Source organism: Pyxicephalus adspersus, chromosome 3 (genome assembly GCF_032062135.1).
Source record: "Pyxicephalus adspersus chromosome 3, UCB_Pads_2.0, whole genome shotgun sequence".
In the NCBI taxonomy this organism is placed as follows: domain Eukaryota; kingdom Metazoa; phylum Chordata; class Amphibia; order Anura; family Pyxicephalidae; genus Pyxicephalus; species Pyxicephalus adspersus.
The window spans coordinates 45,837,159-45,856,833 of record NC_092860.1 but is presented as its reverse complement, the minus strand read 5'-3'; the positions used below and the strand labels follow the sequence as shown (position 1 = coordinate 45,856,833).

The 19,675-nt window shown below is 35.4% G+C and overlaps 1 protein-coding gene across 2 annotated transcripts in view; it reads right to left on the bottom strand.

Annotated features, from left to right (window-relative positions):
* Positions 1–17,977, bottom strand: part of LPAR1 (lysophosphatidic acid receptor 1) — a 90,665-nt gene extending 72,688 nt beyond the window's left edge. Inside the window, exons 1-2 of one of the 2 annotated variants that reach the window (XM_072404436.1) lie at positions 17,504–17,977; positions 2,292–2,380 (exon numbers count right to left, since the gene is read on the bottom strand). The gene's annotated coding sequence lies outside the window, so the exon portion shown is untranslated. The remainder of the gene's footprint in view (positions 1–2,291; positions 2,381–17,503) is intronic. The other variant, XM_072404435.1, reaches the window with a different exon arrangement.
* Between the last annotated feature and the right edge of the window lie 1,698 nt (positions 17,978–19,675).

Below are 19,675 nucleotides of genomic sequence, written 5' to 3'. Positions count from 1 at the left end.
AATTCAGCATTCGATCACCCGAATAAAATCTCACTCTTCGATCGAATAGCTGTCGAATTGAATAGTGAGATATTCGACCAACACTACTTGGCACTGATCATCTTAGCACCTCTGCCTTTTCAATAAGTGATTGGTAATGGTTATCGAGGCATAAAGTTTGTTACATGTGTTAAGGGCACATTAACCTTAAAGTTCCACAGATTGATAATGCATCTCTCAAGAACACCATATTTTTATGTGATGGTTGACTTTTTTATTACTAATGTTAGAACATGTGAGAACTAGCGAGAGGATACAAAAAAAAGAGGCTCAAGACTAACACTACATTTTATTATTCCTTATTACCACTCTTTAAAGAAAACAGTTGGTTATGTATAAGGCTCTGAAAGAATTCCGGCATCAGCATACCTAGGCTTGGATTTACCGTCATAAAAGCTGGAGTAGTCAACTCAAATCCTCTAAAAACTAAATCTGAATGGAGGATAAAATTGGATTTCTAGCTAATGAAACTCAACTCTGGAATGTTAGGGGTAAATAGGCAGCCAGCCAATTCTTTGAACTACATTTAATATGTTAACAGGATATTCAGTTTCCATTGATGGGTGTTATGAGAATTAAAGTATAACTATAATGAATAAGGTGAGTATAAGTAAGGTCTAAGGGGTGCAGGTTCTCATGTTAATATACCATGTATTGCCTCTCTGTTGACATTATTTAAAGCTAAACTCTATCCCGGCTCAAAAAATGTAAATATAGTGCCCTCAACTAGCGATTGTGGTAGATATCTTAGAGAGAGGAATATTTGCCTAGTGCCCCATTAGTGTTTGCCACACCTCGGGTTCCTATCCCCTGTTCATCAGTGCTGGAATGTGAGGAGGCCCTTAATGGTATTACATTCAATGCCCGAAATAAGAGGGGCAACAATGCCAATGCCACAAGAGGACAGTGACTAAAAGCAACCAGTTGTCACAACTGGTTTTTGCCAGCCAGAAAATTGATGTTAAACTAGTATTCTATAACTACGAATTATGTTTATACTAACTTTACTGAGTTAAAAGCAAAACTTTTTGGAACTACAAGTAGCAACAACCACAAGCAATTTAAGTTACCTAAAAACAACAATTATCAGTAGGTGCCAATATATAGAAAGGTGTTTTCCACTTTTTTTATGGTAAACTGAGCCCACTGCCACCCATCTTTTGAGCTCCTCTGTTGAGTCAATTAGGCTAAGTACCACATTAAAAAACCAATTGTGAACATTTTAAATGCTAGATGGCTCTTTTTAGAACAATATATTTTAATATCCTTTGAATGTGAGTGTTCTTGGTAAAGCAGTAACAAATAACAATGAATACCAAATGTGCTTTTATAATAAATTGTTCTTTTCTTTAAAAAGATTATACCACTGGGCATTCTCATTGGAAAAAGTTAAAACCCAGCACTCATTATTGCTTGCTTAATATTTTGTCTAGTATTACCTAAGCTTATGAGATTGGCTAGAATGGCTAGCAATACTTTGGATTACATCATGGGAAGTTGTGTGAGCTTATACTTGAAATGGCAGTACAAATTTTCACATGTAAATTCTAGCCAAGAAAAATGAATATTCATAGTGTGTAATGAAATTACAAATGAAAGCCAAATCATTATGTGAAAGCCAAATCATAAAGAGCTGCATGTGTAGTCTGGGTTTTGGGAATAGTATTAGATGCTGTTAAAAGGTAAGCCACTCAGTAAGTGCATGGTGTGGCAAATTTGAGGTATAAATGTGATCTTTTTTCTCCATTGTGAAATATATTATTTACACCTTGGTTCAATCTCTCAACAAGCCTGTGGTTACTTCCTAAGGGTGTGGTTTTATGATACTGAGAGATTTGGGTAGAATAAAAACAGTTTCTAGATCCACATGCTGCCTGGTAGCCAGACCTCATTCATTATCCCCAGCTGTCCATTGGCCTTTATGTATGTGACCTGACTGATCCTTAGGACTTTCTTGTACTCTCTTGCAATGGGAACCTGTTGTTAGGTAAAAAAGACTGACTACTGACAGAACACTAAAAAGGTACAAGAGCTGCCTGTTGTTTTAGGGAACATAATGGGAGCACCTTGTTTTTCAAGAACTGTCATGAGATAGATTAGGCTAAATCCAGACTAGCAGTTAAAACCCGGCCCAAGGATGTTGCCAATAGGTGCCAGAAAGCAGTTACAGATTGTAACCACTGTTTTTTTCATGCTTAAAGCTGAAAGTAGTGCTTTTTTTAACTTTATATTGTATCATTAATTTCTGTCACCTGTAAAAGCGGTTGGAGCAGTTAACTGCTCTTGGACACTGCATGTAGCATCTGCGGATTTGTACAACAACGCGACTGTAAGCAAAGGCCTGTAAAAAAAATAATGTTAATCATTACCATTTTTAGAAAGGTATAAAATGCAGATGACCACTGTAGTACCTCTTGATAAAAATGTACCAGTTACTTTTTACCACTTACATTCCTAAATTCCGCACCCTTTGGAAGGTTGCATATTTTATGTGATAGAACATTGAATCACAGTGGATTTATTTGTTGCTTACGCCAGCAGTGTTTGTTTTGGGAACCATATTGCCATAAGCAAACTCACTTAATAAGGCTTATCAATTAAAGCCTGAACCCCCAAAAGATTAATAATATTACCACACATCTAATTTGTGATGGAATGTGTTGCACACTGCAAAAACAGTTTCTGCACATTCTCAGACTCACAGGGTTTCAAACTTCCCAGGTATGTTTATCTGTTAGCACATACCAGCCATATTAGTAAAATGGAAAGAGAATTCTATGCCAGCAGACATTATTTGCTTAGTCCTCATAAATCATTTTATTCCTTCTACCCCTCCATCCCCACATACCTTAAAGTGTATCTAAGCCACAACAACAACTTCTCTTCTTACTGCCTTTATCCTTTTTTTTAGTTTTTTGAGTTGTTTTGATCCAGTTCTGTCCTGTACATTCTGCAGTCCTATCACAAGCAGTGTTATCAGCCCTGTACCTTTCTATTATGTGGCCTTGGGGAGAGGAGGAAATGTTTTGTAGTCCCAATAAACTTTCTGCCCTTGGGTGACAATGCGACCCCTTTATAGTTTAGTGTCCTGAGTGTTTGGGCATTGCCATTCCTGTAAAAGTATATTATATTATAGTATGATCAGCATAGTAAAATAAATGCAAAAAACCTGAATAAAGAAAATGCATGCAGCTACCACTTCCAAAGCTAAACTTCAGTAAAACATAGTTTTGTTCATGACATTAGATACATTTAGGACTACTTTCATCCATCCCTGCATATAGCATGCTATAAATTTACAATTTACATTTTTGGTCTTTCTAAATGTTGTTTTACAGAATTCTTAGATCTAAGAGCTGCGTAGAGATGGACATGTTCCAATCATAGGAAAGTTTATTGGCAGTGCTTCATGAGTTAATATACATAATTAGGCATCCAAAGAATCATGTTTGTGCCTATGAATGAAGAAGTAGGGCAAAGCAGACAGACACCTCCTAGAGCCATGTTATCTCTGGGGATAATGATTAGATCAAGTTTTTTATGTCTGCTATTCCTAATCAACTGATATTACCGTCTGATCCCAACAAAATTGAGTGCATCAGACAATTAAAAAATAATATGGACAACTTTTCACTTTATTTAATTTTTTGTAGGCTGTGTACATAATATGTGTAATCTCTTGATCTTAGGCACCCGCCTTCTCTGCAAATTGCTTCCTTATAATCTTGGCATTCGTTTTAAGTAAATAATTCTGCAACTGCAACTGATTTCTTTTACCAACACAGATCTCTAAAGACAAGAAAGTATTTAAATGAACCTGTCAAATATTGATACTTTATACCTCTGAGTGATTCATAGCTGAGCTGCTTCAGCTACTGCTTGCATGCAAACCAAGGTATGCTTCCAATCATTCAGTAGTACTCTAATGCCCAGACTAGAGCTCTACTACATGCATTTATTATGAGAGAATATAATCTGTTTGATCAAAGCCGCTAGGAAAAAAAAATAGGCCATAGCCAAGGAAGATCCAGTTTTTTATGTAAATATTTCTCTCACTTCATTTCTGAAATGCTAACAGAAAGCTACTTGGGTGGCTGTTTTTCTGGTTCGGGTGCCAGCAGTAGGGATATTTAATATGTAATATTAAAGCAGACCTATCACCACATTTTCAACATTATATAAATGAATGGCTATCCCCTTTTTTTTAATAGAATGTTTTGTTTGATATCATATCCCAGGAGGCTGTGGACTACTACTGTGCATGGCCGATGTACGGCATGGGGCTTGCCTTTAATATAATAAAAAGTGCTGAGATCAAAACTTTTTTTTGTTACATTTACATTAAGACATGTCACTTTATCTCACATCTGGACATTGTGAGTTTGGGTAATGTGAAGGAGAACCCGGAAAAAGAAGAACGAACATGCTCATTTTTCCTTTCAGCACCAGAAAAAAGAGGATAGCCGAAACAGTGTGGAACATACTAGGCTGTTTGTGGAGGTATTGAGGGCTTTTCACCTGTAAAGGTAAGTGAAAGGTAAGCCTTCCCACTTGTCAGCAATGCGGGGGGCATTATTTCTACTGATCACCACACTAATGTACTGTGAGTTGTGGATATAATAATTATAGCAGAATTGAAAATCTCAGGGTTTTCCCCATGTTAAAAAGGTTGAGAAACACTGATATAGAGCCTAATAGAAGGACCGTGAGTAATCAGAAATCTGACACTAGCAGAAAGAGACTTTGGGCAGCAATTTCTATTGATAAAAATGGCGTTCAAAGCCTGTAAGTATTTGGTTAAATAGCCACTATATTCCTTACAGGGAAAACTTTAAATCAAGATATGGTTTTAGGAAATGAGTTACTTTAAATGCAGATTTTAAAATGATACAATTCCAGCCTGCATCTGGCATTAATTTTTTAGAGTTTATATGTATAAATAACTTTATAAAGTAATGTAACATAATACCACTTCAAATAAAAAATTACAAACACTTCTACTTGTCAGCTGAGAATAACCAAACTAAAAAAGGCATTAATGTTTTCAGAGTCTTGCTTCAAGGGAAGGTTATATTACTATTATTTTTTAAAAAGAGTCCATAAAAACGGTCAACTTGATGTAAATGCTATCATATGTTCTAATTTTTATATTATAATAAATATTTGTGTTCATGTATTTGCTGAGATTTCTTATTACATATTAGGCTGTTCTTTACATGGTGGTAGTGATTTAGTGCTCTTTGACAAAAGTGGATGAGTCATTAAAAAGAATGCGCCCCTGCGTGGCTGGTCTCAATATTTGTTAAGGAAGGTGGTCATATGAGATTCAGATACAGAGCTCCCTTAAGTGGTTTATCTATAAATCTCCATAACATACACAATGTAAAATTATGGAAGAGCAAGCTAGTAAAAATGAGAAGGCGTACTAAAAATGGCTCAAGGGTAAACAGGCAAAAAGAACTATATACGCTCACAGAAAATACAGTATATTTTTCATAGAATCCAGTGTGCCCTAGAGCTTTAACTCAATGTGCTATCAAGTCACCCCCATTAAGAACATTTTTACTGTACTTGATGACTTAAATTGCTATAATTGAGCATGACGGTGTTTAGAATTCCACAGGGGATTTTCACCCTCTGGTTTCACGGTCTGCTCATTTCCTGCAAATCCATTGTAAGAAGTAAGGTTTTGCATAATGCTGCAAAAGAATAATGCTTTACCATATTAATACATGCAATGTTACAGTTAATTATATACATGTATCAGTATCTAAGTAGTATAGATGGTAATGGATCTAGTGTGGTTAATTGGTAAATATCATTTATTATGAATTACACAGTGCTGCCCATTGTATTGGCTCAAGATACACCAAAATCGGTGCATGATAGTGCTTGTCAAATGGATACTTTCTTGGAACTTTTTACTGAAACATGTAATTTAATGTAAATTGTTGTAAGTTATCAGTCATTTAATATGACATATCACAGGTGGTATTGTTTGGTCAAAACTACTTGCCTTGGGAGATTTTATATTTTGTGACTATACATCCCAACTGAATCAACAATAACATAAGTACCTCCATTCTTATTCTCCTTAAGGATTAGACTAGCTAAACAAATGCAAAGTTTTCTTCAAAGTTCATCTTTCATGGTTTAGGTATGTACCAAACTGTCAAATCCTGAGACCTCTGAATCCGAGAATGCTTTATTAAGCATTTTTCAACAACCACCTATAGTTGCTTCTACATTATGGAGAAGTATTAGTAAATAACAGAGATGTGAGAATTGGCAGAAGTTGCTTGTTGGAGTTCTCAGTGCCTTTGTAATGCTGTACAAAATTACATGGAGCACCACAGGCTATATACGTGCTAGAAAAACTCCAGTGAAAAAGCAAAAACCAAGAATATAAAATATTTGCAGATTTGCCACCAATGCCAGTCCATTCACTGCTGGACTGAATTTGAAACATAGAAATGTGTATGTTGTACCCACAACAGCCAAAAGGGAAATGCTACAGAAAAGCTTCTGATTCTGCATGAAGCCAGAAACAGAATAATTATGTTACCTTCCCAACAGGACATTCAGAAGTAGGATAAGCATTGGAAAATGACTCTAACATTTGTTTTACTGAAATACATGTTTGGTATGCAGTTAATTGCTAAAAGCACCAACTTGGTGGATAACTCTTACTTTCAAACTGAAGCAATAAAATATAGAGACATTCCTTTCCTTGTGTTATTTGTGCAGGGTTAATCTAAAAGCGTACCAAAAGTGCATTAATGGTATGTGCTTGTAAATTTGGTATATCCCATGTAATATAAACATTTCAAAATGTAGTTATTTTTAGTTGTTAGCTTACAATTGATGTTTCAGTTCTCACTATAGGGAAAATTATTATGCTTAGCTAATATGGTCCGAATGTATAAAAAATGTAAATTCTTCTTAAGAATCTTTTTTTTTTACATCCCAATATATATATATATATATATATATATATATATATATATATATATATATATATATACTATGTTGTTAACTTTCAGTAGATGTACTGTTTCCAGGAACATGATGATATATATAAAGGAATTAAACCTGGCAACTGGCTGTCTTATTGTTATCTACTTTTCTGGGTTTTGTCAAGGTTTCATTCAGAGTCTGACACATGAGCACATGTCTGCATTTCCTGGTTGTAATCAATATACTGTAGACAATGTAAAATCTCTTCACTTTGGTTAAAAATAAAATCCTATTAATCAGTGCTGATGCATTATCCTCTTTGTTTTTCCAAAATTAATTAACTGCATCTGAAGGTTTGTCTTACTTCTTTGAGGTGCCACACAATGTTTGCTCTTTATTTCTTTTCACATTGCAAATCTGTAGGTCTGCTGACTCACTCAAAACATTCACGCTCTGTGTGGCTGATATCCTATCTTATTATTTCATTAAGCAAGAAGCAGATTAATAACTCTTAGTTATAGAGAGCTCCCTTGTACTGCTAACCTTTAAATTTCTACTGAACTGGTGAACTACAATAAGTTACATTTTTGTCACTTAGAATTTCTTTGCTTCAATACTCATCTGGTATTCCTCCTAAATAGGGTAAAAAAGCAACGTGTATCATAATGGAAAACTTTGCAGTCTTCAAAAACTGAAATCTGAGTCTTTTTTTGCTGATAGACCTAGCATTATAGTAATATATCAGATCACATCTATGTTTACATATACCTGCAAATGCCCTGATCTTCTGGTTTTATCTGTGCCCTCAAAGCTTAAGTATTGGCAGGGCCAAATGTTAACTGATGACACTACCATGTGATCAACCTGCCCCATTATCATGTTAATACCAACAAAAACCTATACTTGAAACTCTCCTGGGGATATATAGAACCCCATACAAGAGCCAAGAAAACATACATTGTCAATTAGTGCTACATATACCACCTTCAGTGGGAATCTTCTAGTGTTCTCATCAACTTTAGGATTCATTCATCAATATAAAACAGAGCAGAAGAGGACATTTTATAGTCATTTAAAACCACATGGTCTGGAAATCCATACAGCTTGGGGGTACTGGGAATAAATGCACACATTCCAGGGTATTTGAACTACTTGGACACATAGTTTGAGGTATTTAAACTTGGTGATACCTACATTAATAAAGTTGAAGAACACCACTAGTCTTCAGTAAATATTTACTGTTAGAAAGTTCAGCATTCTTAGGAAACCTAGAGTCATTAGAGTCACAAACTATAGGAAATGTTTATTTTGTAAAATAAAGATGTTTTTACTAATATTTTCCAAGGTATTATATCTGTATACATGTATGCAACCTTTAAATAAAGTATAAAATAAAAATAATCCAGACTTATTTTAGTTTTCCATATGGCTTACCTAACCACTGAAAAGTCTCCTATTAAATAAATGAGTGATATATATATATGTATATATATGTATGTATATATGTATATATATATATATATATATATATATATATATATATATATATATATCTCAAATGATGCACCCTTTGTATCCCCAAAGACCATTAAACTCATGGAAAACACTCCTATTATTTCTTGCCTTGACTACTGTCTCATTCTCCTATCTGGTATTCAACAAACAATATTCTCACACCAACAAACTATCATGATCCACTCTTAAGAATCGGATCGCTTGTCTGAATATGCTTTCTCCTACCTTCAACACATTTATTAAAGCCGACAAAGCCCACCTTCTCAAATCCGTCTACCCATCTTCCCCTCTCTCTTAACCATAACTAATTCCAAATCCCCTACCTAGTGTATACGTGGCTCCTGAGGTCTTAGATTGAAAGCTAAATTGGGCCTCTACTCTTGTGTCATCGTTTGCAGGTTGCAATTTGCAGCCCCTTTTTATTGTACAGCGCTGAGTAATATGTTGGCATTTTATAAATATAAAATAAAATTAACAATTATATATAATTAAACCTATGAAAAGCCAGTAGCCAGGATATCATTATGTTATCCATTGCCCTAAGGCTAGGCTTTTGCAAAATGGCTGTGCTTTAATCCCGAAATTGGTGAATAATTTCACATAGTTGATGCAGGATTTGTTGCTTAGACAGTTAGGATGCTCTGATTTTTCTCTTTAATACTTTGGGAGTAACTACTTCTTGACTTCTATGGAAAACGTACAAACTTGCGAAGTTGGAGGAATCTGGTTTGTAAGTGTCATTTATTTACATGAGTCAGCCAATACTGAAACCCAAGTTCACTACACAAAAATGCCTCCTGTAGGGAAGCATGTATATTTAAAACACATCAATTAGAAAACTCTACCAGGTTCTCCACTTCTCTGTAACTCATACCTATGTTTTTGTCTTTCTTTCCTTGTTAAGCAAGATACTAGCCTAGATTGGCCATCCAAATTCATTGACAATGCTGATTCCTGGTGCAGGTACCACTAACTACAGACAAGCTCTAATGGTCATCTTGACCTGCGATCACTTTTAGGACTTCTGAAACTAACCTCTGAACAGCCAAATGGAAGCACCTATGCAGAAAGTGACATGGACACCGGAAAAGAGACCATAACTCCAATACATAAGGAGAAAACTTGCTACTCGGGTTTCACATGGTCAAAGATTTAGGTACGCAAAAAAGACATTTTTTTTTTATCTTTTATGACAGTGATTACTTGGGAGCCAGAGGCTGTACTATTTACAGCAAAATTAACTGTAAACTATAGGTTTAGCTGTAAGTGCAATAGGCTTGTGAATGAAACTGCAAGAACACAATACAAAAACTTTCCATGCGATTGTATATCAGCATTCAGTATGAGAGAACTATTGATGCCGACCTACCATTGGACTTTATATTTTTACAGGTATTTGGTCATCACCCTGATAAAGCTTTACCCTTTCTTTCTCCCCAAACATCAGTGGAATGTTTGTTCAGATATCATTCAGGATCAGGGTCTTTCTTTACAGTGTTCCCCAAAGATGAAATCATTATGTAAATCCTGGCACCTATGCACTAATCGCCTTATTCTTGGCATTTTTGGTACACATCTTAACACAGCTCTACTGTCCTCGTTCTGCCTTTCAATCCAGCCAGTGTAAAAATCAGTTACAGAACTAAATTGCCCTGCTGCTTCTTTTCCTGTAATCTAGCATATGTAAAAAATTTTCATTGCCTAAAGATTTTGTTTTCGATAAAATGTATTTTTTTACATTATGTGGTTGCTGTGCATTATGATACACTTGCTAATATTCAATATACAATGAATAGTTTAGAACAGCGGTCGCCAACCAGTGATCCACGGCTCTGGTCGGTATGCCACCCAGCAGGGTTAGGAGTAAAAAATTAAATTAGTGGTCGGTGACGTCTAAAAGCTTGGTGACCATATCTCTGTATGTTTCTTCATAGGTATACATACATTTCATTTAAGTATTCAAGCAGCTCTAATACCATTAAAATATATCATACATAGTATAAACAAAAGATTCTCCCAAACAATGGTGCTCAGTGTAAGATGGGGACATAACTTGTTTGGGAGTGTCCTTCATAACAAGGTTCCTTCAGGTGGAATGGTTGAAACCTGTCTGGAAAGCAATACAGAAACCTTCTCCAATAACATTTTATAATTACATGTTGTACGTGTGGCTCCTAAGTTGCTTTCTGTGTCTCAACCTACATAATTTCTCTTTTATTTTGTGGCTTCAGGATATCATTTCAATTAAAATGTAAACATATATTTTTAGCATGTATTATGGAAATTGTGCACTTCAATGTTTGAATTGTTTCTTATATGTACCACTTTTTTACTAATGACCCTCCATTGTCAGTCATTTTAACTACAGATACTTACTGATAGATCTTTTGAATATGTTTATTATTTGCTAAGAAATAAATTATCCCTTAGTTATAAGTACTCTATTACCCTCTGAATCAAACTGTTTGTATTAGATACTGCGCTGCTTAATATATTGGTGCTATATAAATACTGTTTATTACTATTATTAATAATAATAATAATAATAATAAAAACAATAGACATACCACTGAAAGTGTATCATTACATTCTACAGCTAAGTCCTTAATTATTCTTTTTATGTCTGTTATCGATATTATGGGAAAGTTCAAATTTTTTCTCAACATCAATGTTTAATGGTTGTGAATCAAATCTATATTTTTCTATTAAGAAATGTGAATGATCACAGTGTCTTTAAATTAAAATTTTAACTAAAACTTTAACAGCATTTTTAAAGAAGCTCTCATTCACCTTTGAAGCTATAGGCATTGTGGATGAATAAATCTTTTTAAGTGGGCAACAAGTTGGTTGCTTCCACTGGTCCCCTTTAGTCACTTTATCCTATGGTGTAGGGGGCTGCAAATAAAACCAGAGTATAGGAGGGTTGGATCAGTGTTTTGAGGAAAATATATATCTTCAACAATGATCATTGTCTGTCTATTTTCACTGCTCACCTCCTTCTGAATTGTCTAGTCTAAAAATGTCCATTTCTTACCTCAATACTTGGCCTGAAAAAGCTTGCTGTTGGTAACTGCAGAGGAAAATATGATTGTCATGCCTGCTCTAAATTAGTAACTAGGAAAGTGTTAAGGCTTTTAGGCCACCATAATAGCTTGGCAAGCAGTATTTTCAAGAGTAGAGAATTGTAATAGCAACCTTCCTATTTTTTACTTCCCTAATTTTCCTTTAAATTCTGTGCAAGCTTTGCAGCTTTTTGGAATAATCATTTCAGTGTTTACACATACCAAAGTACCAGCTGATCCTACCTTCACGCATATTTAAATAAAAGACTCAGGAAACCCTGATTACACTACTGATTAGTCTAAAAATGCTCTTCAACCCTATGACGCAGGTTCTTGAGATGCTTTGAGTTTTGGCTGGACACCCGTGGCTTAATAGCTGGATGAATATTACAGTTCAAATATGAAACTACCCACTCAGAGATCATGTCTATATCACCACACAGAAAAGCTATAGAAGGATTTTTCACTACTGCAAAGCGGATATAAGTATTCTGAATGTGTATATACCTGTGTATATGTGTATATACCTGACTGTCGCTATAATCATGACTGTTCGCAATATGAACCATGACTGGTAATGCATACTACTAAGCACTGCCCAGAGTAAGTTGTTTACAGTAAAATGAACAGAAACCAATGAAATGGGTAAATGACAAAGTTGTAAACCAGAAACCTAACATTGTCCTCTTTCCTTGAATTGTAGAACTATATAAAGACCTAAATCAATATTTACCTGCCTTTATAAACACATAATTGCAAGACATAAGGCCCTAAAAGAGATTTTGTATAGGCAACAACTACAGTGGGTCTATTTATAAACCAGTAATTATGACATTCAAAAAAATATTCCTTGTTGAAGAATTTTCCAGGTCCATGTGTTTTATTAGCAGTAATGGATTCTCCACCAAGTAATTTCAGTGAATGTCAGATTCACTGCTTTATAAATAAGTGGTACATCAATGTAACCAAGTGGTACATAATTTCCTTCTACATGAATTCAGTTGGCTGCTTGTAAAGCTAGGTACAAACGTGCAATGGTTCTCGTCTGATAATTGGCTCAGGGCTGATTTTGTACGAGAACCTTGCATTTGTACAGGGCTCGTCGTCCATCGTCCGAACAAATCCACGAACGATGGACGGTGAATGATCGTATGATCGTAATGGTAGTACGAATGATCGTAATGGAAGTGAAGGGGAGAGAGAGCAGCGAGGTGCCGCTATGTTCTCCCCCTCCCCTCTCCATAGGGCAGAACAGTGCTGTATGTACAGCACTCATTCATGCATCGTCCAGTCGTTGGAAAGGATCAGGAAAGATCCTTTCCAACAACAATTATTGCACGTGTGTACATAGCCTAACAGTGATCACCATACTGACAATATGCATAAACTATATTTTCTAATAAGATTGGAGGGCAAACCAGGTAGCGTGTAATTGTCCAACACAACTCCCCAGGCAACATTTAAACGTAAGTGTAGTTGTTGTTTTAAGATTGAAACCATGCATTAAAATTATATTTACAGCATCATGTTTTATTTAAAACCTCTAAACCTTTCACTAGCTAACTTGATTTTAATTATTAAAGAGAAAAATAAATACAATGGGTTACAGAGTAAATAACACTGAATGAAATTGCATTTTAAAAATTAATGATGCTTTCACTTTTAGCAGAACTGAAACCAATATTGAAGAAAATGTTAACACTAGAGAGATCAGCTGGGTAACCATGAACAAAGAACTGAATGAATACATCGTTAGGGAATCAGAGGAAAGAATGTTGATCGATTTAAAACTTTAATTTTTAAATTAAAAAAATTAAATAAATTTAAAACATAAAATGGGGAATGGATAGAGCTTTTGTTGGGTTCCTGTCCCTGGTGGTAATAAATCTGTCTACTTGGAATAAACTACAACAAAACACTTTTTAGTAAAATGGGGAACGTTTAGATCCTCTTTCAGATTGTTGGTACCTAATTTCACTAAAGTCATTGCACTAATTTCTTAACCTGCAATACTCTACCCCTTCTACTTTATTGTGGCATTATCTTATTCATTCTCCTAATGTGGTTGTTGCATCCATGAATAAACTTACCCTCAACACTGCTGCCAAGTAAGATGCCTCCTTCCCTAATTTCACATCTAATGTTCATGCCAAACAATTTTTGCTAACAAGGAAACTTGTATCGTCATAAGCACAACCAGGAACATAGCTATTTCAGAAATGGTTTCTCAGAATATATGTGAATAGTATAGGAAAGGAAGAGAAGAAAAGCCAGGGTATTTGCTGGCAATTAAAACAAATGTGGGACAAAATTTATTTAATTGTTTTAATTCATTTAGGGAAACTATGTCTAGTTAATATGTCAAAAAGGAACCCCCATGTCTCTTGACCTAAATTGTTTGTATTTGAAACACTTATTATTTTATGTTATGCACATTCCTAACTAAGGAATGAATTTGTAAACTTTTTTCAATACATTACCACAATTAGCATTAGCTATTAGCATTAGCATACCCTGGCTTTCCTTCTCTTCCTTTCTTATACCATTCGCATTGATTTATATTAGGGTATGTGGCCCCACCTGATTGACAGAATCTAAAGAGCATTTTTCTCATTGTTATTCACATTCTCAGAATATAAAAATCCTAGTTACTATATAGAATACAATTGTAAAGACATCTGGTAAATCTGAATGAAATAAGGAAACACATGTTATCAGTACAGAGGAACCACTTATCTAGTGCTAGTTGTGAACATGCCAGAAGCTACAAAATATTCCCAGCTATAAGAAGTTTGTGACTACTTGACCTTAACCTTTGAGGGAAAATCTAAAAGATGTCATTGTCTGTAGTAGGACCTGGGTCTGCAAAGGATAAGGAAGAGGAGTGAAAGTGTATGAGCAGCAGGTCAAGCTTTGATGCTGGAAACCAGGAAATGCTTTTAAAATGCATACCACTGCACGGTAAAGGATGAATTGAAACATTCTACTGTAGCTATACTAATAGCTTTTAATTTCAAAAAAGTTAAAGTATATGTGTGTATATATATATATATATATATATATATATATATATATATAGAATGCTTTAGGGCAGTGGTCGCCAACCTTTTGCAAGTTGCGGACCACTAAATGCATGGACTCCGGACTGCGCATGCACGGGGAGCCATGTGTCACTCAAAGGGGAAAAACTATCCCAGAGTGATGTCTTGATGACAGAACGCGGCACAGACCAGCAATGGGAGAGTGGGCGGATTGTGTCCAGAGACACAATCTGCCCACTTCCCTGAGCTTGCAATGTCTCCGGGAGATGTGCTCTGGCCGGTGCACCCCCTCAAGTAGGGTCCTTCCTTTGATCCTGTTTGTGGGCGCACCAGCCAGAGCCAGGAACAATGTCTCCCGAATGCATTGCAGGCTCAGGGCTCAAACCTGTGATGGGAGAGTGGGCGGGTTCTGGCATCATGACGTCACTCTGGGGGAAGTTTCTTCCACTTTGAGTGACAGTTCGGAGTTTATAAATTAAGTGGTCCTTGAACCAAGAAAATATTTTTTTGACTAAACATTTTATCCAGCCTCCAAATGATTCCATTTGTTATTCAGAAAAGCTAATATGAAAAAACGTAAATGTAGAAAAAAACACTTTTTTGAGTGAGGGCATGACAGGGGTGTGTCATTTGCCTACAGTAAAAAATAATAAAGTATATTGCTAAGATTATTTGGTTGTATAGTTCTAAAACTCAAAAAGAAAATGCACAAAATCTGCAAATTCAATTTTTTTATGTAGACTATACTTACAATGCAAGAAATTAGTAACAATAGAGAGGGTGACTAAATTGTTCACATACTTTTTGATGTTTTCTTTTCCAACTTTTGTATAAAGTGACTTTTATTTAAATCCTGTTTCATTCAAGCTCTTGCATTGTATTATAGCACAGACCATATTCAGAGCTCACATCCTGGTTCATTCATCATCCAAGCACAAATCAAACATTGTGAGCGTCAAAGCAAATAGAATAAAAAGCTGCAAGAATTAAAAATGGCAAGTAGATGGCACCATTAGCAACACACTGGTGACTGGTCTCCTGACAGTTCTGCACACATCTGGAAGGAGGTTAAGTTGGAGTGGGAAGTAGACAACCACTACAAAGCTCAGGCAATGAACGTGTGGTGAAGCATGAGGCTACCTCTATTCAAACTGAACAGAAATGCAAATAAGATTGTTCAAGATGCAGCACACAGACACATCAAAGACCAACACTACATCAAAGTCAACACAATTAAATCATTAGGCTTTATATGACTGTTGAGATAGCTCTCATTTGTTCCAGGTTTACTCAACTCTCTCCTTAAGCATCCCATAAACAAGCTATATTTATATATGCCATTGTTTAGGCTGAAGGTAATCTAAAAGACTACAGAAATATCTCACATCTCTTATGGGGGTCTTAAAAACCTGGAGGACTTCAAAGAGCAGCTGATCTTCTTTTAAATATTTGTCATCCAGGTATAGAAGATTTTTCAATTATGTAGTGCAAAGAGCAATGATGGACTGATGGCAAAAAGTACCATATTCATTTCTCTATGTTGTTCCTATTATGGCGAGATTGTCAAGCTTTTCAGACCCAGAAAGAGAAGCAACATAAAACATTGATGATTATTTCGTCTAAACATGGCCAAATTCAGAGTGGAGTTTGTCCTGGAGAACAGATCTTATTTTGTCTGATTTCTATCTTGGTTGGAAGTATGATGATTACATTATATGTGTATACTGTACAGTTAGATAATAAAGCCTTGCCTTCAGTCATTATTTAACTTAAGGTAAGGCTTCCTTCGCTTACATCTAGTGGTGGGCATGTAAAATCCATATTTTTCAGATTTCCTTTGCACATGGCTTTGTATTCAAAATAAACACATCTTTTTTTTTTTTTTTTTTTTTACTAAGCAAAGTAAAAGGTCCCTTTACAAAGTGAACATTCACTATACTAAGTGAACAGCCTCGACTCCACTATATCAACTCCACTGAGTAAAGCAGAGCAGAGATGTACAAAGTACCATGGCAAACAATTGCATCTCATTCATCTTGCTGGATTAATACAATAAAGGCTCTAAAGGGTTGCTACTCATTATTGAACTTTAAGCCATTATCATTCCTTCTACCTTAACAAACAAGCCCATATGTTAATAATAAATCAATTGGCTTTTGCTGAAAGGGGCTGAAGAGTAAGAACAGCGCACGTGAATCATTGCATAGCCCCCCACAGTATACAAAGAATCTATTTCTAAAAATATTTAAATTTTTAAAAGTTAAATATTTTTTGTGTAGGGGTAGTAATAAAAACGCTTGCTTTGCTTCTCTAATCTGCTTTAAAAATGTGTAACATCCTCACTTTTATACCTACAGCTATGATAAATTAGGATTGTAATAGGATTCCATACATTTAAAGAGACATGTGCAGTGGAGCCAGGCATTCATGAACTGCTTTCTAGCTAGACGGTTCTATGAGCACTTTTAGGCTTTAGGCAGTTTCTAAAACTTGTCTAATTAAAGCAATTAATAAAGAAAACAAATGATTTGTTCACTGCAGGGACTATAATGACACTTCTCTAATCAGAAGTCACTATTATCTTGACATAAAGGCTTTAACTTTTTAAACACTTTGTACATAGCAGTAAATACTGTTACAATAATGAAATAAATATTACTAATTGTTATAAAATCAGTCACTTGGCTTTGTTAGCATAAATATCAATAGTGAAATATGCTACCAAAAGCAATTAAAGCTTTGGATAAGTGTTAAACAGATAAAATGAGTTAAAGGGAAATCATGTTACTGTCAATGTCAGCAAAACTCAAATGAACAAACTTATTTATAGTGGTTATTGTTAAACATGAAGCATTGACTTGTGGACCAGTAAAACGTTAATGACTTTACCTGTTCTAAGTCTCCGCTTGGTGATCCACGTAGCAAAAATTCAACCACAGGAGTCAAGCCAGAAAATAAAAGCCACAGTAAGACTTTTTGCCTCTTCTCCAAATCCTTCCAGACACACTGTCTCCTTTTCTCAAGTGAGTCCCAATGTCGTCACATTGAAATAAATCCACAAACTACTTGAAGCATCTTTGCATAGTAAGAACTAGAGATGGTCAGGGGTAGAAGAAATGAATAGGAATGCCTAGATTCTTTAAATTCTGTATCAGGAGGAAAAACTTTTGCCAAGTCTACAAAAAGAGACAGGGTTAAGTTGAAGGATAAAGTAAGAATCTATACCTGATGCCTTTTTGTTTTTCTTTTTTTATTTTAGTGAAAAATTTAGATTGTACTCCAAGTTCTGGAAGAACTGTGCTGCCAGCTCCAGAGCTGGGATTAGGAGTGTGGTCTCCTAGCACAGAGACTGCCTGTACTGTAATGTCTGGGTGTGTAAAATCAATGTGCAGAATGCCTCTCACTGCTACCTAAGTCACTCCCACAGGCTGCAAGCTTTCCTACTCCCAAGCTCTGCCTCCAACTCCTGAAACTCTTATGAATGAACAGCCTCTTGACATTTGTCATCACTGGCCCAAGGGCTATTTAAATAGAGGCGCACTTTAAAAACAACACAGATTGCCTCCAAGAACCACACTGATGGCTACAATTTCAATACAAGTGTGCTATATCCATTTGTCTAAGTGTACACTATTACTACTATTGACTAAGAGTAAATGGTCCATGATTTATTCAGCATAATCAATGCAATCTGTAATAAACGGTGACAGCTATAAGAAAAATGTCTTGCTAAAATTTTAGAACAGGTAAAAAAATCACTTTCACTTGTGTGACACATGTTAAGCAGAATACAAAAGATCTGTGAAATGTATGTAAGTTGGGTAGTTTCCTGTTTTCTGGATCTCACCTAACTTTCCTGTTATCTAAACATCACGCCTAAATAACACAAAATTGCATACTTTAAAAATACTATAGGTAACAGCATTGATACTTTTAACCAATAGCAACCATACTTCAGGTATTTAGTATGAAGTATGTTACAATTAAAAGAAGAAGCTGTTCTTGCAAGAGAAGATAGTCTTGTAAAATAGCTGACTATGTCTAAAAGGCCATGAAATGAAGCTCTGCTTAAGCACTAGTAATTTTTTAGAAGTGAATAATTCATTTGGAGTATAATAAAGTCAACATTCACAGAGGGGAATGGTTTGTCCACAGTGAACTGACTTATGCCATAGCTTTTTATACTATTTGGTCCAAAGATCTGACGTCAATAAAACGGTGTGAAAAAGTGCTAAACATAAAAAAGAACACAGCCATTGACTGGATTGCATATATTCAATTAATTTGTACAGAGTACCTTAGCCAGCAGCCATGCCAAATTGTTAGAGGAAAGGCCCTGATTGTGGAAGGAGATGAAAGGTTGTTCAAAAAATGAAAGAACAATGCTGGTCATATAATTCTACAGCAATGGATATAAATTTCATTGCGGAACTGTGCTTCATCTAGTCTTAGTTAGCAGAATTCATATGGCAACAACAGGTTGGCAATTGCAACTTAATCGAAGCATTAGGCCTGATTTATCAAAGCTCTCCAAGATACTATCATGGGTGAACCTGGGTGATCTAGCAAACCTGGAATAGATTTCTTATCTTTTGCTATTAGGTGGATCTGGTCCAGTCTTGGAAAGCCTAATAAACCAGGCCCATTGCTGGAAGCAATCAAGGATTTTTAGCATGCCAAGTTTTTTTAATTAAAGTTTTGAGTTTTAAGTGAGCCCTAGATAACACTAAAGAACAATTTGTGTTCCTGCATTGCCACATTCTTCCTAACTACCTAACTGTAGGGGTTGTATGTGAACTTTTGCCTGTCATGATCTCTCTAGAGGTTAGGTCCAGATGGATAAAATGTACAATGTATAAAACTGCTCAGTTTGTATTCAATATGTGATTTATTTATTGGATCCACTTCCTTTCCAGCACCCTTCCCATTGTTTGCTTAAATGTCAACTGGAAAACACTCATCTCTGGAGTCTAATTTGTGTATGTACAAGCCCAAAGAAAGTAAGGCAGCAAGAATTGCTGAACTCTATGAGGAATAATTTGCATCATTTTGTATTTTGTA